A 14,525-nucleotide genomic window follows, 5' to 3' on the forward strand; every position below is an offset into this window, starting at 1 on the left:
ACAGGAACTGAATGCTGGTTTCCGTGTAAGAGCCTGTGATCTTGACTTGGTCTCTAGCCCATCTGTGAAGGGAAATATTCTGAGACTTTATTAAACTCCTGTCCTTAGAATGCTGGCATTGGAGTTGTGGCTAACAGTAGGTGATTTTAAGGGTGAAGAATACAGTGAGAAGCCTTTCATGCCAAACAGCGCATCTTTTCTGGGTAAACAGTCTGCGCCTGAGGAGTAATCCAGCTAGCTGAGATGATCTGGAAATCCATGTCACAGTCTTCGTTACAGCTGAACTCTCAATTGCATTCCAGAGATGGCCTGGGCTGGGTGAGAGAGACTGATATACCTTATCTGAAAGTTCCAACTTCCATTGCTCAGTCTAAGAACAAGAAAACTCAAACACCAAGAAGTTTTTTTTTTTTTTTAATCAGAAAACCATTCTGGTACCATTCTTTATCAGAAAACCACAGCTCTGGGAGGGACCTCATAGATGAGCTAGTACCCTAGTCCAAAGCACTGATTTTACAGAGAGGTGAGACGCTTAAGGTCAGTGGACGCCAGGGCCCAGGTGTCCTGCTGCTGGTCCGGTGCACTTTCCACTGAAAACCAGTCATCACCTATGTGTGAGTTGTCTGCTGTGTACAAGGGTATGGAAGATGTAAGACACTCTACCTTACAGCATGAAGCTGACTATGTAGTTAGACAAACAAGGCACGTGTGAATTGGAGTCACATGTGATGAGCACCATGCCTGTGGTGGAGTTGAGGCAGAAGAAGCGGGTATCTAATTTGTGATAGCTCAGAGAAGCTTTACTGAGAGATAGGGCTTCAGAGGGGGTCAGGAAAGATGCATGTTATTTGGGTAAGAGGAGAGAAAGACCATCTAAGTAAGAAAAAGACATCTGCAGAAGAGCAAGGGTAGGAAAGTAAGAGGAATATTTGTGAGTCAGCGACATTTTGGCAGAAAAGGTAATTTTCAGCCAGGTGCCGTGGCTCATGCCTGTACTGAGGCAGGCAGATCACAAGGTCAACAAATTGAGACGATCCTGGCTGACATGGTGAAACTCTGTTTCTACTAAAAATACAAAAAATCATCTGGGCATGGTGGTGCACGTCTGTAATCCCAGCTACTTGGGAGGCTGAGGCAGGAGAATCACTTGAACCCGGGAGCTGGAGGTTGCAGTGAGCTGAGATTGCACCACTGCACTCCAGCCTGGGTGACAGAGTGAGACTCCGTCTCAAGAAAAAAAGAAAAAAAAATTAGAATTGAGAGAGACGTCACAGATCACCAAGTTCAATCTCCTCGTTTTACTGTTGAGAATATTAGATCCAGAAGTTTTGACTGGCTTGTCCAGGGTTATATGACTAAGCTTGGGAGGTTGGATTAGAACCCCTGCCCGTGACCCCTTATCCAGATCCTTTTCCACTACACACTGCTGACCTTAGGGAGGTGATGACAGAGACAGAAGGACCACAGAGCACCTTGCATCAGATTCAAGATGTTTGTACATTAAGCACTGAAGACCTTTGACTCTTTTTGGACTGGGAAGTGAAACGTGTTCAGAGTGGTACTAATAAGGATGGAGCTTGGGTCCAGTTTTGAGTGATGGTATCTAGTATGAATGGACAAGATTGAAAGGAAAAGCAGAAAGACCAGTTAAAGAGGCTCCAGAACTGGACCAGCTCTAAGAATTTACTAACTACGGTGGTGGAAGAGAAAACAGAGAGAAAAGGTTGAATATGACACAGACATAACCAAAGGCTACAGGAGAGTCATGGCATAGTCATGGCATAGGGGAGTCAAAGACAACTCTGGAAATTCAGAGTTGACCAGTTGCCTACAGAGGAGACCATCTGATACGATTTCTTAGAAACGGTTTTGTTTTTTTCCCCAGGCTTTTGCTGTCACTTCCCCTTAGCACTTCATTCACTTATTCATTCTTTCATCTAACAAATGTTTTTTGAACCCTTTGCAAGGCGTTCCATATTCACCCCAGCCAGTCACTAACTGAACGTGATGATTCTGTTGTTTTCTTGGGATCTGCCCCCTTGAACTCTTCTTGGTCAGAGTTGTTGGAGAGAACTGAGGCGAAATAAGGGGAACAGCTTGGTTACTGAAAAGAAAAGAACCTGATTGTATGGGAGGGTGTAGAAAAGCCAGCAAGATTTCAAATGGGAGGAGGATCAAAGTGTCTTGGGAAGGGAGGAGGCGGGCCCTGTGCACACAGCAGCTCCTGGGTCTTGGGGAGAATGAAAAGTCCCAGTGTAACAGCAACAAAGGGACTCTTTTGTGCATTCACAGCTAGGGGCCTGAAGGGGTGATGAGCAGGCTTGGCTCTGGGGCCTGCTCCAGCTGATCTAGACTCAGGCCACTGTCCCCAGGAGAGTGGAAGGGCCCTTATGTTGGCCATTGGAATGGGGGCAGATGCTGAAGGTTTCTTATGGCAGAGGGAGACCCAGGGGCCACAGCTTTGGAGGACTGAGCCTGGCTGAAAGGCAGAGCCGGGTCCCCTACATCATTCCAGCTCCTAGTGACCCTTAGAGAAACCTTGATCTCTGGGGTCCTTTAACAATTATGGTTTGTCCTTCTCTTGGCCATTGAGACTCATCATCTATCTTTATTTTGAAGGTTTAGTCTTACCAACTGGACTCTTGAACAAATATGACAAATAGGTTAAAACACGTGGACCAACTGATAGATAGGCTGTAGCTATATTGAGACGTATCTTCTCACGTATATCTAGACTGAGCAGAATGATTCTGCGCATCTAGGACATTCCAAAATTCTTTCAGTGAGTTTTGTTTCCATCTCCTAATAGTACCCATAAAAATAGTGTGCAAGGAGGTCTACAAAGTAGATTAGGGAAATATAGTCCCCAACAGAGTTGAATAGCTTCTTATTCACCTTCCAAAACACCCAACTATTGAAAAAGACCTCTCTCTGGCTGCCTGTCGTGTCCCCGAGGTCAGGATGGTTGGGCTGCACAGCTGTGCCCTGGAACCCTTTCTCTGCCACTTCCTAGCATGTGACTTCGGGTAAATTAGTGCGTTTCTCTGGATTTTGTTCTGCGTAGATATAATATCTACTTTGCTTAGTTTTAGTGGGAGGATTTAGCAAGTCTCTGTCAGAGAGTAGGTGTATGCTAAATGGAAATTATTATTGGAATCAGCTCTGGGTTAGACCAGTTCAGAGTTTAGGACTTGGTATCTAATTCTTTCTATTATTTCCTAGTTGTTTCCTATGTAGGATTCTGGGATCAAGGAATTTCAGTCTCAAAGAAATGTGATCCTCAGAATAAAGACGATGGGGATAAAGATGGATTGTCACGCGTCAGTTCCTCCTGGATCTCAGCTTCCTCATCATGCTGCCTTGTGCTTGGACACCACTGACAGATGCCCATTTAGACTCTGTGATAGGAAGCCTGAGGGCTGGCAGTGGGTGGTTACTGAAGTCATGTCCCAGCAGGAAACAGTGAGTGACTTGTGCAAACTGCAAGCTGAGCCGGGAATACAACCCAGGTATCTTAAGTCCCCACCCAATGCCTACTGATAAGGCCCCGTGCCACTCTGTATCTGGGGCTGGACCTCTCTAGGGCCAAGGGAGTGATGCCAGGGCCTTGGTGAGCTCATGGTGTTGCCCTGGTTTGGATGGAGAAAAGTGGTATCAGTGCTCCACGGGACGGGCTTTGCTGCTGGGGTTTCTCGGAGGCCAGTGGTGGGAACAGGTTCTTCCCTAAAGACTAGAAGGAGCACTGAGATTTGAGGAGGCGCCACAGGCATGGGAGGGAAGAACCACCAAAGCACTGAAAGGGAAGGGACAGAATGATTTATGAGTAAAACCTAAATGAGCAGAACTTGCTGGCCTGACCTCAACACCAACTGAGGGGCGTGGGAGAGCATTCTGCAAATATTTAAGAGGCATGGATGCCAGAGAACTCAATCACTGAAACTGGGTGGAAGGGCAGGGAGGGAGCGCAAAGCTAAGGCTGTCAAGAAATCTTGCTCAGAGCCACCAGGGGCAGGGCCTCGATCCTCAGGGACTGCTGTCTGTCTAGGCATCTCCCCCTGGCACAGGGCTTAAGGGCTATGACTGATCCCAGGATGTGGGGTTTTCTCTGGCCATGTGGGCCAGAGAAATAGGCCCAGATCATTTTCCTGTAAGAAATTTGGGCAGTAAGTGTAAGGAAAGACAGACAATGAGAACAAAATGAATAGAATAGCCCTGCGCTGTCTTCCCATTGCCTGTTCCAGTTGGTTTCAGGGATCAGTGTTATCTGTTAGTCCTGACTTATTCCACCTTCTCTTGTCTCCCTCTCTATCCTATCTTCCTATTTTATGAAGCCAAAGCCTATATGGCCTTTGCAGCCCAGTTCCTCCTTCACCTCCTCCATGAAGCCCATCCCGACCTCGCATGACACACACTGTCATTACCCTCTCCCACCCCCATTTACTTCGAAAAACCATAATGCAGTTTTGCAGATGAAAGACTCTGTGCTGTCCTATGATAGAGACATGTTTTGAACTTTGTTTATCCTAATAGATTCTAAATCAGTTTGATTATGAAATCTGACTTAAAGAATATGTCACATGCTGGGTTAGAGACTTTCTTACTTGCTGATCTGTGTATGTGTGACTGGCACTCCCCAGTTACATCCTAAGTGAGTCGGTGGTGAAGACATTCTGCTTCATTTACAATCCTCATAGCACACAGCAAACCCTATGTGTCCCTCATATTGGACTCTAATTAAAGGGCAAGAAGAACAACCAGAAACAAAATGAAAAAGCAAATTGCAAAACTGGAAAAAATGTGCAACATATACAGAGGAATAATACCTCGAACATGGAAAAAACTTTGTATATCAGTAAGAAAAGCGATGAATGTTGCACTAGAAATGGGAAAAATTTATTTGAAAAAGTCTTTAACCTCTCAGCAATAAAAATATAAAATATAAAATGAATTAACAATTAAAATGGCAAAAGTAAAAGATTTGGATGAGTGAGCATATAGGAAAATAAACACTCCTTTACATTCTTGGCTTTCAAAAACGTCAGTACATATCTATTTTTCAGGGTACTACTAAAATGAAAATTATCTCATCATGAATCATTTATCAAAAATGTGCTATTACTGGCTGCACAATGTTTCATAATATGGAGTATCAAAATTCATTTAGCCGCCATTTCATGGTTGGACATTTGTGTAGTTTCCAAGATCTTGTCTGCTTTTAGACTATTTACTTAAGATAAAATTTTAATTATAATGTGTTAGTTATATACTGCCATACAACAAATCATCCCCAAGCTAAATAAATATTATGTAACTGAAAACAACAATAGCAATGTAATCTAGTTTCTGTGGGTCAGAAATTTGGACAGGGTACAGCTGGGTGGTGGCTTGTCTCTGCTCCCTAATGTCTGGGGCTTCATCTGGGAGACTGGGAGTGTGGGGGCTGGAATCACCTGAAGGCTCGCTGGCATGACTGGCATGGATGTTTAGCCGGGGCTGTCAGCTACAGCCCCTACATGTAGCCTCCCCACATGGCCTGGGTTGCCTCACAACATGGCGGTTAGAATCCATGGGACAGTGAGAAGGGTTTTGCTGCTGTAACAAATTGCCACAAACTTAGTGGCTTGAGTTAGTTGGGGTCACCTGCTTATGCAGCTTACTCATGCCCTCCAGTCCTACTGAGGATCAGTCTCAGAAATACACTTCCATTTTATGTTGGCTTATCAGCTTTGTGGCTTATATCTGATGGAGCACAGCTCACCTCATAATGGGGGTTCCAAGTGGTAGAAAGGCTCACTTGGTGTCCTGTGGTCAAGCATTCTGTCTCTACCAGGGGTCAATAATAAGCGAAGAGCTGTTCTCAGATGGCCTTGCACCAGAATCACAGAGGCGTATATCATGATTTTCTACTGGGGCTCATCAAAATCTCCGTGCTATGTCTTTCCCCAAAATGGACACTACCAGCACCACAGAGTCTGCCATATCACATGGCCTGAGTGTCAAAACTTTTGGCACCATGGTCTGGACCTACTGCAGAGACGTTTCCTAATCTGGACCCTTCTCAAGGCTGGTAGCCTCCTATGTCATCCAGTATATGGAGAAGAGCAATATTTCTAAGTGAGGACTGTGTGGGCTCCAAAACCCAAAGAAGCCAGCCAGGCTCTGTGCTTCCATCTTTGTGGTAGTGGATGTAAGATGCAGTAATTTGTCTTTTACTCTGGAAGGCATATCCTAGTATACCTCTTACTACTGAACCCCTAAAAACTTCATTAAAGTGGCTGACCCCTGAATCTTCATAGGGTTTATAACCTACTTCTGGAGCACATGTGTTTTCCCAAAGCCCATTCTTCCCAATCAATATGAGCTTGTGATGTAAGGGTCAGTGCCATGTTCTGTGAGCTATCTAGGCAGTCAGATATCTTTGGATTTTATTGTGACAGGGAGAAGGAGAGTTAATGTGGCCCCATGGAAAATCTGTAAGGGAATGTCATATTCTGGCCCACACAAATGCAAACTGTTTCTGATTCTATTCATTTTTAAATTAGTTAATTAATTAATTATTTTAAGAGACAAAGTCTCACTCTGTTGCCTCAGCTGGAGTGCAGTGGCTATTCACAAGTGTGATCATGGCTCACTGCAACCTTGAACTCCTGGACTCAAGTGATCTTCCCGCCTCGGTCTCCCAAGAATTTGGGACTATAGGTGCATGCCACCACACCCAGCTGATTCTCTATTTTTAATTGGAATGGAAAAAACATATTTGCAAAATCAATGGTCACATACTCTGATACCTTATTCATCTACTCTAGCAATAAAATCTTTTTGGTTACATCAGCTACAATTGGGAGTTCTTACCTGCTTGGGCCTGTGGTTGTGTACAGTCATTCTCCAGGGTTCATTGGCTTTTGCAGGGGCCAGACTGGTAGATTAATGGGAGATATCATAGAGACTACAGACCCAGCATTTTATAGGTTGTTAATGGTAATGCATACCATGCCACCCCCTCAAGGGATGTGACACTGGCTGAGGGAGTTGGGGTAACAATTCAGAAGTTACCAATTAACCTTTCCTACTATGATAGCTCCTATCTCATAAGCCAGGGACCCATCAGGATTACTCCAGCTGGCAAGCAGGACAATTCCAATAATATGCATGTGGACAGTGTGCATCTGTGGACCCTGTGGGCCCACTGTGAGCTGTGCTGTGAAGTAGACCTGTTGTGAGCCAGGACCACACTTATTACCTGGCTCCAGAGGTCTTAGTTCTAACAGGTGGGCTGTATTAGTCTGTTCTCTTATTGTTATAAAGAACTACTGGAGACTGGGTAATTTATAAAGAAAAGAGGTTTATTTGACTCAGTTCTGCAGGCTATACAAGAAGCATGGCTGGGGAGGCCTCAGGAAACTTACAATCATGATGAAGGTGAAGAGGAAGGAATCACACCTTACATGACCTGAGAAGAAGGAACAGAGTGAAGGTTGGGGGGTGATGGTGGTATTACACACTTCTCAACAAATAGATCTCATGAGAACTCACTCACTGTCATGAAAACAGCAAGGGGGAAATCCACTCCCACAGTCCAATCACCTCCTACCAAGCTCCTTCTCCAACACTGGGAATTACAATTTGACATAACATTTGGTTAGAGACATAAATCCAAACCGTATCATGGGCCAGTCCCATGCTGTGGGTCTCTGGGTGTCAATGTAAACTTAGAGCCTACATTCAATTGTCCTGGAAAATTCTGGTTATTCCATTTCCCTGGTATACAGTCACATGAGAAGATGGCTGTAGCACCCTCTGAGAATCACATGGTATCTATCATGACACATTTGCCATAGTGGGTAAGGTGTTTCCTCTTAGGAATCCAGTTATGTCTCCAGTCAATGGGTCTCAGTCAGGTCTGAGAAATGAGCAAGGGATAATATTTTGATTGGGGTAAACTTCTTATGGCTTCAGCCTTCTGCTCCTCCAATTTTGCCCCTTTTGGATTATAAATATTAAGCAGCACTCTTAAATTTTTTTTTTTATTTGTCCAAATTTATGGGGCACATGAGAAATTTTGTTACATGTATATAATGCATAGTGATCAAGTCAGAGTATTTAGGGCATCCATCACCCAAGTACAATGCACTTTTCCTAATTCTAGACACCTTTCTTTGCTATTGCACATTGAGTTACTTCTTCTATCTTACTGTGTGTTTGTATCCTTCAATCCACTTCTCCTCATCCTCCTCCCTCCTTCCTTTCACCTTCCCCAGTCTTTGTTATCTATCTTTCTGTGCTCTACCTCTGTGTGATTAAAGATTTTAGCTTCTATATATAAGTGAGAACATGTGATATTTGTTTTTGTTTTTGTTTTTTGTGCCTGTCTTATTTCATTTAAGATAATGACCTTCAGGTCTGTCCATATTGCTGCAAACAACATGATTTCATTCTTTTAAAATGACCAAATAATATTCCATTGTGAGTATATACCACATTTTTTTATCCATTCATCTGTTGATGAACATGAGGTTGATTCTATATCTTTCCTATTGTGAATATTGGTGCAATAAACAATTGAATGTAAGTACCCATTTGATATATTGTTTTGTTTTCCTTTGGATAAATAGTAGTGAAATTCCTGGATCATAGGGCTCTATTTTTAGTTTTTTGGAGAAATTTTCATACTGTTTTCCACAGTGACTGTACTAGTTTACATTCCTACCAGTGGTGTGTAAGAGTTCCCTTTTCTCCTCATCTTTGTCAACATCTGTTACTTTTTGTCTTTTTACTAATAGCCATTCTGACTGGGGTAAGATGTTATCTCATTTTGGTCGTGATTTGCATTTTCTGATGGTTAGTGATGTTGAATGTTTTTAAATATACCTATTGGCCATTTGTATGTCTTCTTTTGAGAAATGTCTATTCAAGTCCTTTGCCTACTTTTTAATGAGACTATTATTATTTTTTTCCTGTTGAGTTGTTTGGGTTCCTTATATATTCTGGTTATTAGTCATATGTCAAGTGAACAGTTTGCAGATATTTTCTCCTATTCAACAGGTTGTCTCTTCACTTTGTTGACTATTTATTTGCTGTGCAGAGCTTTTTAGTTTAATTAAGTCCCATTTGTCTATTTTTGTTTTTATTGCCTATGCTTTTGAAGTTTTAGTCATGCAATCTTTGCCTAGACCAATGTCCAGGAGAGTTTTCCCTAAGTTTTTTTCTAATACTTTTATAGTTTTGGGTCTTCTATGTAAGTATTTGATCTGTTTTGAGTTTATATTTGTATAAATATATACTCGAAATGAGTATAAAACTGGCGAGATATACAGGTCCAGTTTCATTCTTCAGTATGTGGTATACAAATTTCCAGCACCAGCTGCGTGGGGTGGCTCACACCTGTAATCCCAGCACTTTGGGAGGCAGAGGTGGGTGGATCACTTAAGGTCAGGAGCTGGAGACCAGCCTGACCAACATGGTGAAACCCTAATAAAAATACAAAAATTAGCTGGGGTCGGTGGTGTGGGCCTGTAATCCCAGCTACTCAGGAGGCTGAGGAGAGAGATTTGCTTGACCCAGGAGGTGGAAGTTGCAGTGAGCTGAGATTATACCACTGCCCTCCAGCCTGAGTGACAGAGCGAGACTCCGTCTCAAAACAAAACAAAACAAAACAACCCCAAAACACCAAACCGAAAACAAAACAAATTTCCCAGGAAAATTTATTAAAGAGAGTGCTCTTTCTCCAATGCAAATTCCTGTCAGCTTTCTTGAAGATCAGTTGGCTGTGAATGTGTGGCTTTATTACTGGGTTCTCTATTCTGTTTCATTGATCTTTGTGTCCATGTTTCTAGCAATATCATGCTGTTTTGGTTACTATAGCCTTGTCATATTTTTGAAGTCAGGTAATGCGATCCCTCCAGCTTTTTCTTTTTGCTCAGGATTGCTTTGACTATTTAGGCTTTCTTTTGGTTCTATAGTAATTTTAGAAATTTGTTTTTCTGATTTTATGAAGAATGACCTTTGTATTTTGATAGGGCTTGCATTGAAACTATAGAGTTCATTGGGCAATATGGCCATTTTAACTATATTAATTCTTCTGATCTATGAGCATGGAATATTTTTTAAACATCAATTTCTTTAATCAGTGTTTTTTAGTTTTCCTTGTAGAAATCTTTCACTTCCTTGGTTGAATTTATTGCTAGGTATTTTATATATTTTTGCAGTTATTGTAAATGGGATTGTCTTCCTGATTTCTTTCTTGGCTAGATCGTTATTGGTGTATAGAAACACTACTGATTTTTGTATGTTGACTTTGTATGCTGCAACTTTACTGAATTTATTTATCAAATCAAAGAAGGTTTTTTTTTTTTTGGTGGAGTCTTTAGGTTTGGCTAGCTATAAGATCATAATATCAGCAAAGAGGGGCAATAAGACTTCCCCTTTTCAGTTTGGATGTCTCAGTAGCACTCTTTGCCTTTATTTCTCTGGAGCCCCTTCATTTTTGTGGATATTAACAAGCTCAGCTTTGTTCCTGTCTTTCCTACCGTGAGTCATGCAGAGGAAAGCCACCATGAAGGTTGCCAGAAAAAATACAAGATGCCCAATTAACTTTGAATTTCAGATAAACAGTGCCATTTTCAAAAGTATAATTCAAAATCTTCATAGAATACACTTATACAAAAACTATTGTTTATTTGAAATTCAAAGTTAACTGGGAATCCTGAATTTTTATTTGCTAAATCTGGCAGCCATCATCCCCACCAACCTTCTTTTGGTGGCCCAGATAGAGAGTGGGTCTTGGGGGCCCTCCTATGGAACACAGTACTCTGGTGGGTCTTCCAGCCTCATATCATACATCCACTCCAGCGGGACCACTTCTCTCAGCCTCTTCATGCCTTCCTCTACTGCCAGGGGAACTCAGGCATGTCCAAGTTGATGAGTGACCATCATTTTTCCAGGGTTTTAAAAGCCATCCAGCAGCTGTTTGTGCCATCACTGGAGGTTTTTCCAAGGGTGTTAAATCCATCAATCAGAGAATTCCCTGAAGTCAATTAACATTTGCTTACTAAGTCTTTCATTCTGGCCACCAAGTGCTTTCAAAATGCAACCCCGGGAGCACTCCCTGCTCCTGCTGGCACATGGAGGCTAAATTTTGCAAGTCTTTCAGTGTATATCTTCTTTCCTCCCCTAGTAAGTACAGTGTATGCCCAGTTGAGTTATCCTGAAATTTACTGGGCTATGCTTTAGGTTTTGGCCAAGCACTCAGGAAAGGCAATAGGATCAGCTTCTGAGGGGGCACCTGTTGCCTTGTTGGTAGTGAGGAGGCGCCCCTGCAGCATCTGCACCTGTTGCCTTGTTGGGGAGTGGGGAGGCGCCCCTGCAGCATCTGCACCTGTCGCCTTGTTGGGGAGTGGGGAGGCGCCCCTGCAGCATCTGCACCTGTCGTCTTGTTGGGGAGTGGGGAGGCGCCCCTGCAGCATCTGCACCTGTCGCCTTGTTGGGGAGTGGGGAGGCGCCCCTGCAGCATCTGTACCTGTCGCCTTGTTGGGGAGTGGGGAGGGGCCCCTGCAGCATCTGCACCTGTCGCCTTGTTGGGGAGTGGGGAGGCTCCCCTGCAGCATCTGCACCTGTCGCCTTGTTGGGGAGTGGGGAGGCGCCCCTGCAGCATCTGCACCTGTCGCCTTGTTGGGGAGTGGGGAGGGGCCCCTGCAGCATCTGCACCTGTCGCCTTGTTGGGGAGTGGGGAGGGGCCCCTGCAGCATCTGCACCTGTCGCCTTGTTGGGGAGTGGGGAGGCACCCCTGCAGCATCTGCACCTGTCGCCTTGTTGGGGAGTGGGGAGGCGCCCCTGCAGCATCTGCACCTGTCGCCTTGTTGGGGAGTGGGGAGGCGCCCCTGCAGCATCTGCACCTGTCGCCTTGTTGGGGAGTGGGGAGGGGCCCCTGCAGCATCTGCACCTGTCACCTTGTTGGAGCATCTTGCCTTACTAAAATGCCAGCTCTTGCTAGTAGGGTGAGCCATCTCTACAAGCCCAGAGAGTTTGGGGAGGAGGAGATGCCTGTAGCATTAATATCTTCCATCAGGAAGTTCCTCTACCATATTCAGAGACCAGGTTTTGTCCACCAGGGCTCTACTTTTGCATAAGAAATCCATATTGGCTAAGTACTTAAATATGGCTGGAGCTCTGTGACTCTGAGAGTTAGATATTTGCCCTGCCATTAAGCTTCGTCTGTTTTTCCACTGCCGGAGATAAGGGTTTCATAGCTCACAAAGAGGACTAGTGGCTCTCACACAGCCACTAATGGTTAATGGCCCTCAGTCTTTACATTCTCTATAATTTATACATTTATAAAGGGGCTCTATGTAATGTAACAATAATTAGCCAACTCTGTTGTCTTTATAGGTATTGACCTTTACATATTTTAAAAACTCTATAGCATTCCCCTTAGCCGCAACATTCCCTATGGTACCACTCGTGAAACGTTTAGGAATCTGAGCCACCACTTTGTTCCAGAGACTATCTGAGTTTCATCCACCAACAAGAGTGTCTGGATAGACCAGCTCAAATCTTAAATCCCTAAATAACGTCCTCTTTTTTCTTGGACCACTCCTGGACCACTTGTGTTAGCAGTGCTGAGAAGCAGAAGCCAAGATGGGGTTAGAGAAAATGAGGAAGGAGGTAGGAAGGGCTTCGAGAGCCATCAGCCTGTTCTACAGGTCTATCCCCGCTGAAGGTGAGAGGAAAGGAAGGAAGTTTGGGTAGAAGGCTGATAGTCTACATTAAAGTTCTAAGAATGCCCCACAAGGCTGCAGGGGATGATCAAGCCAAAGTAGCTTGTTAGGGTGCCCCATGTCTTCTGGGTACAGGACTACTCAGGAGCCTGGTGTGCTTGGTCCTTAGCCTGGAACAGCTGTGGAAAGTATATGTGGCCTGAGTTCAGAGGGCAGTAGCTGGGGTGGTCAGTGTTGTACAGTTGGAGACATGTGATGTCCATTTCTATGGTTTCTAGAGAAACCATGCCTTTAAGATTCCTAGAATATGTTTTGTGCAGATCAGAGGTTCTACTAGCACTACCTTAATTCTCCTAGAGGCCCTAACAGAGAGGTTCGTCCTTAACTTGGTCTTCATCCTGGGGTCCCCATGCTTTATTGGCAAATCCCTGTATTTGGTCTCTGCTATAATTTAATTTGGTCTGGGCTATATTTGAGAATTTTTACTGGGTAAAGAGACTGAAGATAACAATTGTTTTGTTTATATTTCTTCTGATTATGAGTTCAGATTGATCAGTTCTTTCTCAAGTTTGTCTCTCTCTCTCTCTCTCTTTTTATACTTGCATATATAGCTAAAAGAAGTCAACTCAGGTTTTCAACACTGTCCAAGTTTACAAGTTCATTAGATACATTTTCCAAGTTACTGCTGGGTACATTTTAACCAAATACTTCACCACCTTATAACACAAGGTGACATTTTTTTCCTGACCTCTGTAACAATTTCCTTGTTTTTTTTTTTTTTTTTTTTTTTTTTTTTTTTTTTTGCTTCTACCTACTGTCCTGTTTCAAAGCCCAATGCCATATAGCTGAGCCTTCTGTGGTAGCAAAACCTAATTTCTCCGTGAGTAGTATCACCTTCTGATTCTACTCAGAAGGTGATTTAATTATTGTTTTAGCAATAGTGCTTAACAAATAAACACAAGATCTAATGACATGCAAAGCATTTATTTAACTCATGCCTCCCTGGGTTAGCAGGTTCAGGCTGTACCCAGCAAAGGTATTTCTGCTCCTGGTGTGTCTCATTTTTCTCATGGGACCAGCAGGACAGCTTGACTGTTCTTTTCAAGATGATCACAGAAGGCAAATCCCTTAATCGTGTTCTAAGCCTTTGGTTACTTTGTATTTGGCAACATTCCAGTGGTCAAAACAAGTCATGTGGCCAAGCTGAAAGTCATTGTGTTACAATTGCCTACAGCAATTACCATTGCCAATAGTAATTGCAACACTACCATGTTACAATTGCTTACAATATTCGGTACAGTAACATGATGCACAGGTTTGTAGCCTAGGAGCAATAGGCTATACCGTATAGCCTACAGTCTGTAGTAGGCTGTACCATATAGTTTTGTTCAAATCTACGCTTTCATGTTAGCACAATGATATTCCTATTTGTGGATTTCTCAGAATGTATTCCGTTCATTAGGTGACACATGGCTATTGATATATCTGAACAATACTTTCTTTACCCTTACCATCTGTCATGGTTGCTCCTTACTTACTATCATGGTTGCAAACCGTGTTTCCATTTTATGGTGTGGAGGTCAATTTCATTTTCAAAGATTTTTGAAGTAGAAGAAATTTAAATTTTCCTGAAACCAGAAGGCTAATTTTTGAAAACACTTGTGAGGTTACTTTCAGCTACTCTTTAAGTCTCTATTAATTGTCTAATATTGTAGATAAAGAGATGGTCTGCACTTTATATGCCTTGAGAAGCATGTGTTCCTATCGACATTCTACACATGTTCCCTTAGGACTCCAGGTGAATCCCTCTAA

The sequence above is a fragment of the Aotus nancymaae genome, unplaced genomic scaffold (genome assembly GCF_030222135.1).
Source record: "Aotus nancymaae isolate 86718 unplaced genomic scaffold, 86718_ANA_hifiasm-v0.15.2.pri h1tg000012l, whole genome shotgun sequence".
NCBI lineage: Eukaryota > Metazoa > Chordata > Mammalia > Primates > Aotidae > Aotus > Aotus nancymaae.